Source organism: Jaculus jaculus, chromosome 1, assembly GCF_020740685.1.
Source record: "Jaculus jaculus isolate mJacJac1 chromosome 1, mJacJac1.mat.Y.cur, whole genome shotgun sequence".
NCBI classification, from domain to species: domain Eukaryota; kingdom Metazoa; phylum Chordata; class Mammalia; order Rodentia; family Dipodidae; genus Jaculus; species Jaculus jaculus.
In genome coordinates this window covers 136,353,085-136,370,013 of record NC_059102.1, presented here as the reverse complement: position 1 = coordinate 136,370,013, position 16,929 = coordinate 136,353,085, and positions in this window count along the sequence as shown.

The window sequence follows — 16,929 nt, the reverse complement described above, 5'->3', positions numbered from 1 at the left end:
AAAACATAGAAGAAAATTTTCCCAAAATTGGGAAAGAAATGCCAATGCATATACAAGAAGCCTTTAGAACACCAAACAGACAAAACCTGTACAGAACTTCTCCTCTCCATGTTATAATTAAACTATTAAACATGCAAACCAAAGTAAACATATTGAAAGCAGTTAGAGAGAAAAAGCAAATCACCTACAAAGGTAAACTCATCAGAAAAACTGCAGATTACTCACCATAAACTTTAAAAGCCAGAGGAGCTTGGAATGATATATTCCATGTTCTGAAAGATAACAACTGGCAACCTATATTACTTTATCCTGCAAAACTATCTATCCAAATTGACGGAGAAATAAGGATATTCCACAACAAAAACATGCTAAAGGATTTTATGACAACTAAACCAGCTCTACAGAGAAATACTTGAAGGAATTCTTTATGCTGAAGAGAAAGCAAAACACACAGAGGAAGAAATAGGAAAAAATAAACCACACTCAAATAATAGTTAACTGAGTTAAAGGAAACATGAAAAACTACAAAATAAGAAGAATGGTGAGAATAAATGCATACCTTTCAATAATAACTCTTTTTTTTAATTTTTTTTAAATTTATTTACTTGAGAGTGACAGATGGAGAGAGAGAGAGGCAGAGAGAGAGAGAGAGAGAGAGAGAGAGAGAGAACGAGAGAATGGGCACAAATGAATTCCAGATGCATGCACCCCCTTGTGCATCTGCCTAATGTGGGTCCTGGGGAATCAAGCCTCGAACTGGAGTCCTTAGGCTTCACAAGCAAGCACTTAACCACTAAGCCATCTCTCCAGCCCTTCAATAATAACTCTTAATATGAATGGCTTCAATGCACCAACCAAAAGACACAGGCTTGCAGACTGGATTAAAAGGCAGGATCCTGCCATTTGTTGCCTCCAGAAAACTCATCTCTCAATAAAAGATAGACACCACCTTAGTGAAATGATAGAAAATGCTATTTCAAGCAAATGGGCCTAGGAAATATGCAGTAGTTGCTATACTAACACCTGGCAGAATAGATTTCAAATCAGCATTAGTGAGGGAAGATAAAGAAGGTCATTTTATTCTGATTAAAGGAACACTCCAACAGGAGGACATTACAATCCTAAACATATGTGCACCTAACATGGAGGTACCTAGTTTCATCAGACAAACACTATTAGACTTAAATTCATAGATAACTTCAAACACAATTGTAGTGGGAGACTTCAATGCCTCATTCTCATCAATTGACAAGTCATCCTGGCAAAAATAAACAGAGACATCTCAATTAAATGACATCATGGAACAAATGGACATATCAGATATCTACAGAATATTATATCCAAATGCTGCAGAATATACATTTTTCTCAGCAGCACATGGAACATTCTCTAAAATTGATGATATATTAGGACACAAAGCAAATACCCATAAACACAGGAAAATTGAAATAATCCCTTTTACTCTATCTGACCACAATGTGATTAAATTGTAACTCAGCAACAAGAAAAGCTATACAGCATACAGAAAATCATAGAGAATAAACAGGACACTATTGAATGATCATTTTGTCATTGAAAAAAATCAAAAAGGAAATCAATAAATTCATAGAATCAAATGATGATCATTATACAACATACCAAAACCTTTGGAACACAATAAAGGCAGTCTTAAGAGGGAAAATTAGAGCTCTAAGAGCCTATACTAAGAAATTGGAGAGTTCACAAATAAAATAATAATAATAATAATAATGCAGGCTGGAGTGATGGCTTAGCAGTTAAGTGCTTGCCTGTGAAGCCTAAAGACACCAGCTCAAGGCTCAATTTCCCAGGAGCCACGTTAGCCAGATGCACAATGGGGTGCACGTGTCTGGAGTTCATTTACAGTGGCTGGAGGCCCTGGCACGCACATTCCCTCTCTCTCTCTCTCTTTCTCTCTCTGCCTCTTTCTCTATCTGTCACTCTCAAATAAATATTTTTTTTAAAAAAGTTAAAAAAAAATGCTTCACCCTATGGCCTTAGAAAAAGAAGAACAAAGCAAACCAAAAATCAGTAGATAGGAAGAAATAGTAAAGATTAGGACATAAATTAATGAAATAGAACCCCCCTCAAAAAAAAAAAAATCCAAAGAATCAATGAAACAAAAAGTTGATTCTTTGAAAGGATAAACAAGATTGATAAATCCTAAACAAATGTGGCCAGAAGAAAAAGAAGAGACAAAAATTAATAAAATTAGAGATGACAAAAACACCATTACAACAGACACCAAGAAAATTTAGACAATTATAAGAATATATTTTAAGGATATGTTTGCCTCTAAGTGTGAAAATCTGAAACAAAAATGGTGATTTCCTTGATTCATATGCCTTAAAAAAAAATCAGACAAGAAGCCGGGCATGGTGGCACACACCTTTAATCCCAGCACTCAGGAGGCAGAGGTAGGTGGATCACTATGAGTTCGAGGCCAACCTGAGACTCCATAGTGAATTCCAGGTCATCCTGGGTCAGAAGTGAGACCCTACTTCAAACAAACAAACAAACAAAAATTTCAGACAAGAATAGATAAACCATTGAAGTAGACCTATAAAAAGTACAGAGATACATCCATTTATATATATATATAAAAAAAAAGTCTCGACTTCCGGTTAAGATGGAGGCGTAGGTACCACGCCAAAACAGCCTAGGGGGGAAAAAGACCCAAAAAACTCAGCAAAATACACACTTTTACTAAAAAGTGAGGTGTATAGGAAATTGAAGCAGCAGCGGAGAAGTAGAAGAGTTATAGAGCATCCAGAGCCCGCACAGGCGGGAAAAGCGGCTCCGGCAGCTCAGCCAACCGCAGCAATTGCGGCCCTGCAGAAAACCGCCAGACTCGGCTCGAGCCGCAGGAAAAGCCAGGTGCGGGATTTTCCCCTCACACCGCGCTCTCCACAACTCGGGAAATGTGAGGGGAGAGCGGCAGCAAGCAGCAGAGGAGCAGACCGCGAGGTAGAAGAACACGTGGAGCAGCAAGAGATCCAGAGCAGCCGCGGCTCCCTCCCCTCCCCCACCGCCTGAGCCTAGCTCCAGCGAACAGAGCAGCGGCCCGGGACCCGGCCACCCCAACTTGGGCTGACAACAGGACCCAAGCAGGAGCAGAGTTCGGGAGGAACATAGCGGCTCCAGCACCGGTACCAGCGGCCCCAGCAGCAGCAGACCCAGGAGCGGCAGCAGCGGCAGATCCCGCAGCAGCAGCTTCAGGGGGAGAAGCGGCAGTGGACACAGCAGCAGCAGCTTCAGCAGCAGTGGCAGCTACAGCACCAGCAGAGGCAGCAGCAGCGGCTCAGGTTGCCCCATAGGAAAAGCAAGTGCCCAGCTCCAGAAATCAGAACAGCAGCCCGACGACCCAGACTGAGACCAAAATCACCCAAGGTAACTGGGATTGCACCAGGGAAGGGTCTCACTTGGTCACAAGCTGACTTGGATCCCTCAACAGACCAGAAATCTAAACCTCTTTGTTGATAGAGGATCTGGTCATTATAATAACTACTCTTGCATACATACTCGGGGCTGTTTTTGATTGAATGTGTACAGTGTTTAGTTAAATTTTAGAATCTACCTGTATTTTATTCCACTCAGCCTGCTTGAATACTCCTATAGCAGGGAAACTCAACCCCTAAGAACATCTTTGTAGATACTCTGAGAGTCTGAAGAGCCACACCTAATACCTTAAGGTCCTACCCTGAAAATATATTACATCAAATCAAATGATACAGCTAAGAATACACAGCTAGCTAGAAAATCCAAGCATTAACTTAATCCAAGATGCAAAAATATATACATTACAACACAAGAAACACTAAAAAGCAAGACAATATAAATACACCTAAAAGTATTAATGCATCAGAAATGTCCTCCAGTGAGAAAGAGTTAGAGGAAATGCCTGAGAAAGAGTTCAAAAGAATAATTATAAATATGTTCAAAGAGGTCAAAGAACACATGAAAACAATCAAAGAAGAAATCAAAGAGGAAATCAAAGGAATCAAAGAAGAGGCAGGACACCAATTTAATGAAATAAAGAAGGCAATACAAGACATAAATAGGGAAATAGAAATAATAAAGAAAAACCAGTCAGAATTACTAGCAATGAAGAACACAGTTAATGAAATAAAAAACTCTGTAGAAAATCTCACCAGTAGGATGGATGAGGGAAAGGACAGAATATCTAAGCTAGAAGACCAAGTGGCAGACCTAATGCAGTCCAACAAAGATAAAGACAAACTTATAGAAAAATATGAGTGGGAATTTCAAGATATTCGGGACACTATGAAAAGATCCAATATAAGAATTCAGGGCATAGTAGAAGGAGAAGAACTCCACACCAGAGGCATAGTAGGCATCTTCAACAAAATCATACAGGAAAAATTCCCCCAAATTGGGAAAGAGGTGCCAATACAGATACAGGAAGCCTTTAGAACCCCAGCCAGACAAAACCCAGAAAGAACCTCTCCTCGCCATATTATAATCACACTTCCAAACACACACACCAAAGAAAAAATATTGAAAGCAGTTAGAGAGAAAAATCAAGTTACCTACAAAAGCAAGCCCATCAGGATTACAGCAGATTAATCAACACAAACTTTTAAAGCCAGAAGGGTTTGGAGTGATATATTCCAAGTTCTGAAAGATAACAACTGTCAACCAAGGTTACTTTATCCTGCAAAGTTACCCATTCAAATAGATGGAGAAATAAAGACATTCCATGACAAAAGCAGGTTAAAGGAGTATTTGAAGACAAAACCAGCTCTACAGAAAATACCTGATAGAATCCTCCATGCTGAACAAAAGGAAAAGCACACATATAAGGAACCTCGAAAAAACAAGCTATACTCAAATACCAGTTAACAGAAAAGAGCACAGGTAGAACCAGAAACACACACACAAAAAAAATGGCAAACATAAATACACACCTTTCAATAATATCTCTTAATATCAACGGTCTCAATGCCCCAATGAAAAGACATAGATTTGCAGACTGGGATAAAAAGCAGGATCCTACAATGTGTTATCTCCAAGAAACTCACCTTTCTACAAAGGATAGACATTATCTTAGGGTGAAAGGTTGGAAGACGGTGTTTCAAGCAAATGGGCCTAGAAAACAAGCAGGGGTTGCTATCCTAATATCAGACAGGGTAGACTTTAGTCCGACGTTAGTCAAGAAAGATAAGGAGGTCACTTTATATTGATTAAGGGCACACTCCAACAGGAGGACATTAGAATCCTAAACATATATGCACCTAACATGGGGGCTCCCAAATTCGTCAAACAAACACTATTAGAACTAAGGTCATAGATAACACCAAACACAGTGGTGGTGGGTGACTTTAACACCCCACTCTCAACAATTGACAGGTCATAGAGGGAAAGAATAAAAAGAGAGGCATCTGGACTAAATGAGGTCATAGAAGGAATGGACCTAACAGATATATACAGGACATTACATCCAAAGGCTGCAGAATATACATTCTTTTCAGCAGCACATGGAACATTCTCCAAAATAGACCATATATTAGGACACAAAGCAAATCTTAACAAATTCAGGAAAATTGAAATAATTCATTGCATTCTATCTGACCACAATGGGATTAAACTACAAATCAGTAGCAAGAAAGGCTATAGAGCATACACAAAATCATGGAAACTAAACAATACACTACTAAATGATGAGTGGGTCAATGAAGAAATCAAAAAGGAAATCAAAAAATTTATAGAGTCAAATGATAATGAGAACACAACATACCAAAATCTCTGGGACACAATGAAGGCAGTTCTAAGAGGTAAATTTATAGCCTTAAGTGCCTATATTAAGAAATTAGAAAGGTCGCAAGTAAACGACCTAATGCTTCGCCTTAAAGCCTTGGAAAAAGAAGAACAAGGCAAACCAAAAATCAGTAGACCGGAAGAAATAATAAAGATTAGGGCAGAAATTAATGAAATAGAAACAAAAAGAACAATCCAAAGAATTAATGAAACAAAGAGTTGGTTCTTTGAAAGGATAAACAAGATTGATAAACCCTTAGCAAATCTGACCAAAAGAAAGAGAGAAGAGACACAAATTAATAAAATCAGAGATGAACAAGGTAACATCACAACAGATTCCAGAGAAATTCAAAAAATCATAGGGACATACTATAAAAGCATATACTCCACAAAGTATGAAAATCTGAAAGAAATGGATGATTTCCTTGATCTATATGACCTACCTAAATTAAATCAAAATGAGATTAATCACTTAAATAGACCTATAACAAACATGGAGATCCGAACAGTTATCAATAATCTCCCAACTAAAAAAAGCCCAGGCCTGGATGGATTCACTGCTGAATTTTACCAGACTTTTAAGGAAGAGCTAACACCATTGCTTCTTAAGCTTTTCCAGGAAATAGAAAAAGAATGAATTCTACCCAACTCCTTCTATGAGGCCAGCATCACCCTGATACCAAAACCAGGCAAACATAGAACAAAAAAAGAAAATTACAGACCAATCTCCCTCATGAACATAGATGCAAAAATTCTCAACAAAATATTGGCAAACAGAATACAAGAGTATATCAAAAAGATCATTCACCCTGACCAAGTAGGCTTTATCCCAGAGATGCAGAGATGGTTCAACATACGCAAATCTATAAATGTAATACATTACATAAACGGGTTGAAGGACAAAAATCACATGATCATCTCATTAGATGCAGAGAAAGCATTTGACAAAATCCAACATCCCTTCATGATAAAAGTCCTACAGAGACTGGGAATAGAAGGAATATATCTCAATATAATAAAGGCTATTTATGACAAGCCTACAGCCAACATATTACTAAATGGGGAAAAACTGGAAGCCTTTCCACTAAAATCAGGAACAAGACAAGGGTGTCCACTGTCCCCACTTCTATTTAATATAGTTTTGGAAGTCTTAGCCATAGCAATAAGGCAAGAGACACACATAAAAGGGATACAAATTGGAAAGGAAGAAATCAAATTATCATTATTTGCAGATGACATGATCTTATACATAGAGGACCCTAAAGACTCTACTAGCAAGCTTTTAGAGCTGATCAAAACCTACAGCAATTTAGCAGGATACAAAATAAATACACAGAAATCAGTACCCTTCATATATGCTAACAACAAACACACAGAGGATGAAATCAGAGAATCACTCCCATTCACAATTGCATCAAAAAAAATAAAATACCTTGGAATAAACCTAACCAAGGAAGTAAAGAATCTATACAATAAGAACTTTAAAACACTCAAGGGAGAAATTGCAGAAGACACTAGAAAGTGGAGAAACATCCATTGTTCCTGGACTGGAAGAATCAATATTGTGAAAATGGCAATCTTACCTAAAGCAATCTACACATTTAATGCAATCCCTATCAAAATTCCAAAGGCTTTCTTCATGGAAATAGAAAAAACAATCCAAAAATTCATTTGGAATCACAAAAACCCTCGGATATCTAAAATAATACTGAGCAACAAAAAAGAGGCTGGTGGTATCACCATACCTGATTTTACCCTGTACTACAGAGCCATAGTAACAAAAACAGCATGGTACTGGCACAAAAACAGACATGTAGATCAGTGGAACAGAATAGAGGACCCAGATGTAAGCCCAAGTAGCTATAGCCACCTGATATTCAATAAAAATGCCAAAAATACTCATTGGACAAGAGACAGCCTCTTCAGCAAATGGTGTTTTGAAAACTGGATAAATATCTGCAGAAGGATGAAAATAGATTCTTCTCTCTCGCCATGCACAAGAATTAAGTCCAAATGGATTAAAGACCTTAACATCAGACCAGAAACTTTGAAACTGTTAGAGGAAAAAGTAGGGGAAACCCTTCAACATATTGGTCTTGGCAAAGACTTTCTGAATACAACCCCAATTGCTCAGGCAATAAAACCACAGATTAACCACTGGGACCTAATGAAATTACAAAGATTTTGCACTGCAAGGGACACAGTGAAGAAAGCAAAGAGGCAACCTACAGAATGGGAAAAAAATCTTCGCCAGCTATATATCTGATAGAGGATTAATATCTAGGGTATACAAAGAACACAAAAAGTTAAATAATAAGGAATCAAACAAGCCAATCAAAAAATGGGCTATGGAGCTAAATAGAGAGTTCTGAAAGGAAGAAATACGAATGGCATATAAGCATCTAAAAAAATGTTCTATGTCACTAGTCATCAGGGAAATGCAGATTAAAACTACATTGAGATTCCATCTCACTCCTGTCAGATTGGCCACCATCATGAAAACAAATGATCATAAATCTTGGCGGGGATGTGGAAAAAAAGGAACCCTTCTGCACTGCTGGTGGGAATGTAATCTGGTCCAGCCATTGTGGAAAACAGTGTGGAGGTTCCTAAAACAGCTAGAGATTGATCTACCATATGACCCAGCTATAGCACTCCTAGGCATATATCCAAAGGACTCATCTCATTTCCTTAGAAGTACATGCTCAACCATGTTTATTGCTGCTCAATTTATAATAGCTGGGAAATGGAACCAGCCTAGATGTCCCTCAACAGATGAGTGGATAATGAAGATGTGGCACATGTATACAATGGAGTTCTACTAAGCAGTAAAGAAAAATGAAGTTATGAAATTTGCAGAAAAATGGATGGACCTGGAAAGTATTATACTAAGTCAGGTAACCCAGGCCCAGAAAGCCAAGCGCCACATGTTCTCTCTCATATGTGGATCCTAGCTACAGATGACTGGGCTTCTGTGTGAGAATGAAAATACTTAGTAGCAGAGGCCAGTAAGTTGAAAAGGAGACATAAAGGGTGGAGAAAGGAAAGGAGGAGGATACTTAATAGGTTGATATTGTACATATGTAATTACAATGATTGTAATGGGGAGGTAATATGATGGAAAATGGAATTTCAAATGGGAAAGTGTGGGGGTGGAGAGGGAGGGAATTACCATGGGATATATTTTATAATCATGGAAAATGTTAATAAAAATTAAAAAAAAAAAAGTCTCCCAACTAAAAAAAGCCCAGACCCAGATGGATTCACTAGTGAATTTTACCCGACTTTCATGGAAGAATTAACACCATTGCTTCTCACACTTTTCCATAAGATAGAAAAGGAAGGAATTCTACTGAACTCCTTCTAAGAAGCCAGCATCACCTTTGTAACAGACAGATTCAGGTTCACTGAGATGAACTTCCAGACCAGGCACAGTTATGGAGGAAGGGATTTATTGAAGCTGACAGATCCAGGGGAAGTTCCATAAATGTCAGAAGAAGCTGGCCTGCCTTCACAGGACCAAGCAGAGAGAGAGAAGTACAAGCCTAAAAGTCAAAAGCCACAGCACACTTCAGGAACTGGGCTAGGCACACTTTGCATATCTTTAGATTGAAATCAGAAACCAATCACCACACCTTAAGATCACCCAGTGACATTGCCTCCAGCCAGGTAACCAGCAGATGCAAACTACAAACAATAAAGAACTGAATATATTGGGGGCCATCTATTCTATTCAAACCACCACAACCTTCAAACCAAAACCAGACAAAGACAGAACAAAACAAGAACATTACAGAACAATCTCCATCATGAACATAGATGCAAAACTTCTGAGCAAAATATTGGCAAACAGAATACAAAAATATAAACCTATAGCCAACATAATACTAAAAGGAGAAAATCATAATGCATTTCCACTAAATTTATGAACAAAACAAGGGTGTCCACTGCCCCCATTTTTATTTAATATAGTACTGGAAGTCTTAGCTATAGAAATAAGGCAAGAGACATCCATAAGGGGGATACAAAATGGAAAGGAAGAGATTAAATTATCACTCATTGCAATTGATATGATTCTATACATAAAAGACCCTAAAAACTTTACCAGCAAGCTGTTAGAGATGATAACTACTTTTAGCAACATAGCAGGATACAAAATAAATACACAGACATCAGCAGCTTTCCTATATACTAACAACAAACAGGTGGAGGATGAATTCAGGGAAATTCTCCCATTCACAATTGCTTCAAAAAAGATAATAATGTACCTTGTAATAAAGTAAACCAAGGAAATAAAGGATCTCTACAATGAGAATTTTAAAATACTGAAGCAAGAAATTGCAGAAGATACAGGAAATAGAAAGACCTCCAATGTTCTGGGATTGGAAAAATCACATTGTGAAAATGTCAAGTTTACCAAATGTAATCTCCATTAAAATTCCAATGGCATTCTTCACAGATTTAGAAAAAAAAATCATAAAAATTATTTGAAAGCACAAAAAACTTCAAATAGCCAAAACAATTTGGAGAAACCAAAATAAGGCTGGTGGTATCATCATATGTGATTTTAAGCTATATTTCCAAGCTATAGTAACAAAAAACTGCATGGTATTGGCACAAACACAGACATTTAGATCAATGGAACAGAATAGAGGACCCAGTTGTTAATCCAGACAGCTAAAGCCATATGATTTTTGACAAAAATGTCAAAAATATTCACTGGATAAAAAATAGCCTCTTCAACAAGTGATCCTGGGAAAACTGGATATCTGTATGTAGAAAGATGAAAATAGATCCTTGTCTTTCTCCATGCACAACAAACATGTCCAAGGGGACTAGGGATCTTAATATCAGACCTGAAACTCTTAAGTTGCTCAAGCAGAAGGTGGTAGGGATGCTTCAACATACTGGCAAAGGTAATGACTTTATGAATATATCCCCAGTGGCTCAGAAAATAAAACCACTAATCAACCACTGGGATCTCATGAAATTGCAAAGCTTTTGTACAGCAAAAGACACTGTGAATAGAGCAAAGAGACAACCAACAGAATGGGAGAAAATCTTTGCCAGCTACAGATCTGACTGGAGATTAATATCCAGAATATACAAGGAACTCAAACAGAACAATAAGAAATCAAGCAACCCAATCAAAAAATGGGCATAGAGGGCTGGAGAGATGGCTTGGTGGTTAAGCGCTTGCCTGTGAAGCCTAAGGACCCCGGTTCGAGGCTCGGTTCCCCAGGTCCCACGTTAGCCAGATGTACAAGGGGGTGCACGCGTCTGGAGTTCGTTTGCAGAGGCTGGAAGCCCTGGCATGCCCATTATCTCTCTCTTCCTCTATCTGTCTTTTTCTCTGTGTCTGTTGCTCTCAAATAAATAAATAAAAATTTTAAAAAAATGGGCATAGAGAGTTCTCATCAGAGAAATGCACATGACATATATACATCTAAAAAAGTGTTCTACATCCTTAGCCATCAGGGAAATGAAAATTAAAATTACCTTGATATTCTATCTCTCTCTGTCAGCATGGCTGCCAACAAGAAAACAAGTGACAATAAATGTTGGCAAGGATGAGGTAATAGGGGAACCCTTCTGCACTGTTGGTGGGAATATAATCTGGTACAATCATTGTGGAAATCAATGTGCAGGTTCTTGAGACAGCTAAAAATAGATTTGACATATGATCCAGCTATAGCACTCCTAGGGATATATCCTAATGACACTTCTCACTACCTCAGAGATACTTACACAACCATGTTCATTGCTGCTGTATTCATAAGAGCTAGGAAATGGTACCAGCCTACCTGTCCATACACAGATTAATGGATAATAAAGATGTGGTACATCTATACAATGGAGTTCTTCTCAGTGGTAAAGAAAAATGAAGTTATGACATTTGCAGGGAAATGAATGGATTTGGAAAGGACTATACTAAGTGAGGTATCCCAGGCCCAGAAAGCCAAACCTTGCATGTTCTCTCTCATATGTGGATCCTAGATACAAATGTATAGACTTGTGTGTGATCTGGAACAAAAAATCAGCAGCACAGGTCCATAAGCTATACAAAGGCTGTAAGGTAAGTAGAGGGAAGGTCTTAAGGGGATGGTATTATTTGTATATGTATATGTATATGTATATGTATATGTATGTGTATGTGTATGTGTATGTGTATGTGTATGTGTACGTGTACGTGTACGTGTACGTGTACATGTACGTGTATGTGTACATGTACGTATGTATGTACATATATATATTGAAGAACAGATTATAGGGAGGGGAAATACCTAAGCTAGGTCAGGGGAAGAGATCATATAAAAGAAAGGTAGAGGTTCAATCAAAATTCAAGGTATTCTGAATAAGACATATGAAAATCTACTTTCTTAAATAATAATACATCCAGAAGCTATAGATTGTTACTGGGAAGTTTTCAGTGCCAGGGATGCCAGGCAGATCCCTCTTGCCTCCAAAACATTATAGGTTATTGCCAAGGCCCTTGGTTTCTCATGAGAAAGAGATGGTAAGATCCTATTACTGAAGACTTCACATGCCTGAGTGGTAGTCACTGAGAAATCAAGCTGGTGTTGAGCAGAAAACCTTCTCCCTGTTGCCTAGCCACCTGAAAGCTGGATAAAACTGCATTGTATGCAGCCTTATGGGAGACAGAAGTCATCAGCGATGAAAACAATGGACACTGGGAGCCTCAAGTTTGTTCAGACAGTCCAAATGACTGAACGTGTGCAAGAGTTGCATGTCTGCTCTGGGGGAAACTTTCCTGTAGGCAACAACTAAACAATGCCAATGATATAATTATATTAATGCATTAGTATTTCTCTTGCATCACAGAAAATGCTTGATTTTCTGAGATTTATTAAAAAATTTACTCAGAACATTACATGAAATTATTCCTTTTGTATATATGATATACATAACAGATTTCTGTGTTTGTCATCCAGTATTCTTTCTCACTTAAATGTGGGTGCTTCCAGCAGTTGTAGAAGGAGTAAGTGGTAAGTGTAGTCTTGTGAGCCAACACAGCAACTTCTTGGTCCACTCTGCTCTTGTTCCACTTCTTCTCTTCTCACATGTCTTTGTTTAGCCCTTGGCTTCATCTCTCCCTGATTGTATTATTTGCAGACTTACAATTTCACATCACATTTGTCATGATAGCCAAAAAGAAAAACAACCCTACTAGTGGCAAACCTGTCAAGTTAGCCACCAGATGTACGACTCATTGGTATCAAATTTCACTGTACCTTGTGATATCTGCACAGTGGACTGATATTTGCAGAGGATGGTGGAGCCTTTTCATAATGCCCCACCTATATCATTACTGCTTTGTGTTCTTCTCATCTGAACTTGGTTCTTTGTAGAAAAGACAATGTCCCATTCTTCACATCCAATCCTGTTTTCAGTGTACTTTCCTATGGATCAGAAAATAAACTTCACGATTACCAGTGTTTGAAAAGCTATGCTAACCATAGCTGTAGTGTTGCTCCCTACAATATTGAGACGTTTGAATCCAAAACAATCTTGTAATTGGAGAGAATAGTTAATAAAATCTACTCAACTAAGGTCTGAAACTGCATGTCAGGAATCAGCCAAGTAAGCTGCATTTCAAGGTCAATGTCTGTTGTAGCATTGGCGTAGAATATGGCATAGAGACAGGGAGAGGACAAACAGAAAGACAGACTGAAATGGCAGGCTAAAATGGGGAGACTGGGTGTTTTTGACATGACAGCAGAACACTGAAAGTGTAGCGATATCTGGCACCTGTGCATGACTACCCTTCTGACCAACCAGCTCTTGTTTTAGGTAAATGTCATGCCAGACTATATATGGTACAAGAAAGTGAAAGTTCTCATCCTCAGACATCACCAACATCTATAAAGTTAGGTGAAAACCTGCTCCAAAATGTACAACAGATTTTACCCTTTCCCTACCTCTGAATTGACCAACCTGCATATAAACACATGAGCAAATCCTACTATTTTACAAATTATAACAACAAAAACAAACAATCAAAAAAAAAACACGAGGCTACATATGTCTACTGCTTATGCAGACACAGAAAATATTATGCAAATATACTGAAAAGGATTCAGAGAAGACTCGGAGTACTCTAAGTATAAATGATGCAGAAATGTCACTTTAATAGCACTACTACTGTTTCCCAGCATCCCTCAATTTGCACACGCCCAACTAAAACTCTATTACTCTTTCCAGGAATAAAAACGGTAGGGTGATATGTGGTCTTTGAGGGTTTCAAAACTTTTTTTTTCCCCTTGCTCCTCTAACAGGACCAAGACTAGAGGAATCTATGCCACCCCTAAATGAGAACATTATATCTAGATGACCCAAAAATTACTTCATTATAAAGATGCATGTGGTGCCTACTAAGTAATGAATGCCAGCACTCAGAAGGATAAACTCAGCTTCTCCCTGATACAATTTAACATTGTATTTCCCTAATTTGAGCCTGATTTAGTCACAGGGGTATTTGGATGTCTCTACTATGGTGCCGATAGTTAATTAAACAGATGTTGCAGAGGGAATCATTAATTTTAGTGCTGCAGATGGGAGCGGAATGACTTTGTGGAGTTAATGTCTCAGCAAAACAATGGGCTTCTGTCATCACTTGGTGTAAACCAAGTAAATTAAGAGAACAAGTGGAATTGGGCAGGCTGTTCTGTAGAAATACGAATCACTCCTGTTAAGAATCACACTTTCCTTTGTTTTTGCTTTAATATAAAGAAGTAATAGTCGATACCTTCAGACAGGAGTGGTGGAAGCGTGAGGCAGGCAAACCGAAACACTTTGAAGCTTTAGCTTCACAAATATTCTTAACTTCAACAGGTCTGTTTGATATAAACAAATGAACAGTTAAGGACTATGCACCAAGTTAATTGGTAACAAGATCTATATTTAAGAATGCATACAACTGGAAGACACAATGAAATTTCTGTTGATTTCACTGAAAATTATTCATCTGTTCAGCAACTGTGTGTTACGGGGAGGTACACTGGGAATGGAGAGTGACAGTGGACATGAAAGGCAAGGTCCCTGAATCTTTGGAACATATTCATTCAGCTAAAAATCAGCCATGAACTATGTGTCCTGCACTAGTAACTTAGCCAAATATATGCAAATTTATCACCAACCAATTCAGGGAAGAGACATGGCATTCACCAAGAGATCCTAGCATGCCTGGATTATGTTTCTGCTTCATGTTATAAGCAAACCTGAAAAAAAGTCACAATAAACATAAAACCAAAGTATCAAAGAATTTTTGTAGAAGTTACATAATACTACTGATTTAGAAATTAACTTTTTTTCAAGAAGCTTAAATTCAAAAGGAAGAAATACAATAAATCAGTCTACATATCCATTACAAAATATTTAATATGACTTGTTATAGAAATACAAGTCAATGGAAATTCATAGGAGTCACTTAATACAACATTCAGCCAGATGGGCAGAGGTTTCATTGATAACACAGATTCCCTGAAGCTTTTTCTCATAGTCAGGATAATTCCTCTTTTCTTTAAGTTTTATTTATTCACTTGAGAGGGAGAGAGAGAGGGGTGCAAATATAGAGAGAAAGAAAGAGAGAGAATGAGTGCACCAGGGCCTCCAGCCAGTGCAAATGAACTCCAGATGCATTCACCACCTTGTGCATCTGTCTTATGTGGTTACTGGGGAATTGAACCTTGATCCTTAGGCTGTGCCGGCAAGTACTTCAACTCCTAAGCCATTTCTCTAGCTCAGGGTTATGTCATCTTATCTGAAATTCTGAAATCTGTGGCTGCCAGTCAAGTTAAATGTGGCGACCAGAATTTTGGCTTCACAAACTTGTCTACATCCTTATCCTAGGAACACTTGTAAGTTACAATGTAGAATTAAGGTTTTTAATTTTTTTATTTTTATTTATTTGAAAGACTGAGAGAAATGGGAGGACAGAGAGAGAGAGAGAGAGAGAGAGAGAGAGAGAGAGAGATAGAGAGAGCACACCAGGGCCTCCAGCCACTAGAAATGAACTCCAGACGCATGTGCCACCTTGTGTGTGTGGCTTACATGAGTCCTTGGGAATCAACCCTGGGTTCCTTGGCTTTGTAGTCAAGTGCTTTAACCTCTAAGCCATCTCTCCAGCCAAAATTTAAGTTATTTTTTATGATCATGCTAGCTTTCATAATCAATTGGCCTTAAGAAACTGTTACCTAGGATTGTTTGGATGGATTGGTCCAATGTCCCCTATGTGGATGATAGTTGATGGAGGAAGTTGAACACCAGAACTAGAAAAAAATGTATGTACCAGAATGTGTTCTTCAGCCAATAATAGCTATAAAAATGGAAGGCTCCAAGAACTAAAGAATGTGGATAGACTTCAGAATCAGAAAACTGACACAATGTATTTTCCCTTTGAGCTTCCAGAAAGGATCATGGCTATAAAAACCTGTTGATCCTCTATCAATAAAACTCTCCAGACATATGAATTCTAGAATGATAAATTCAGGCAGACATTATAGGCAACAAAGTTGGTAGTGCTTACAACAGCAATAGGAACCTGAGACAGTAAGACATGAGGGTGATTTCTTTTTGAGTTTGGATATTTTTGTGTCTACCTAGATAAGCCTTACATCCTTAGTTTTTTCACCTTAAAGTTTTTCTTAATGAAATTACATGTAACATATATTTTCATACATTAAATATTTTCATATTCTGATTATTCATCGATTCTCCACAAGCATCTCTTGATTTCCTAAGATGATAATGAATAAATGAATAACTTTCCTCTTGAAATTCATATAGCAAAGGAAAAAGGGGGAGCTTATACTTGCAACAGAAATTATGCAAGGAAACACGGACATACACACACATGGTGTAAGCCAAGTGTGGTGGTACATGCCTTTAATCTCAGGAGACAGAGGTAGGAGGATCACCATGTGTTTGAGGCCACCCTGAGGTTACATAATGAATTCCAGGTCAAACTGGAATACAGTAAAACTCTACCCTCAAAAAAAGTATAGAAGAATAACATATTGCCAGTTTAATTATATTTATGCTGAATATGAGGTACAAAGAGGCCATTTTAGTGGAGAGTATGCAGATCAGCAGTACTAAAGGGGCTATAAACAT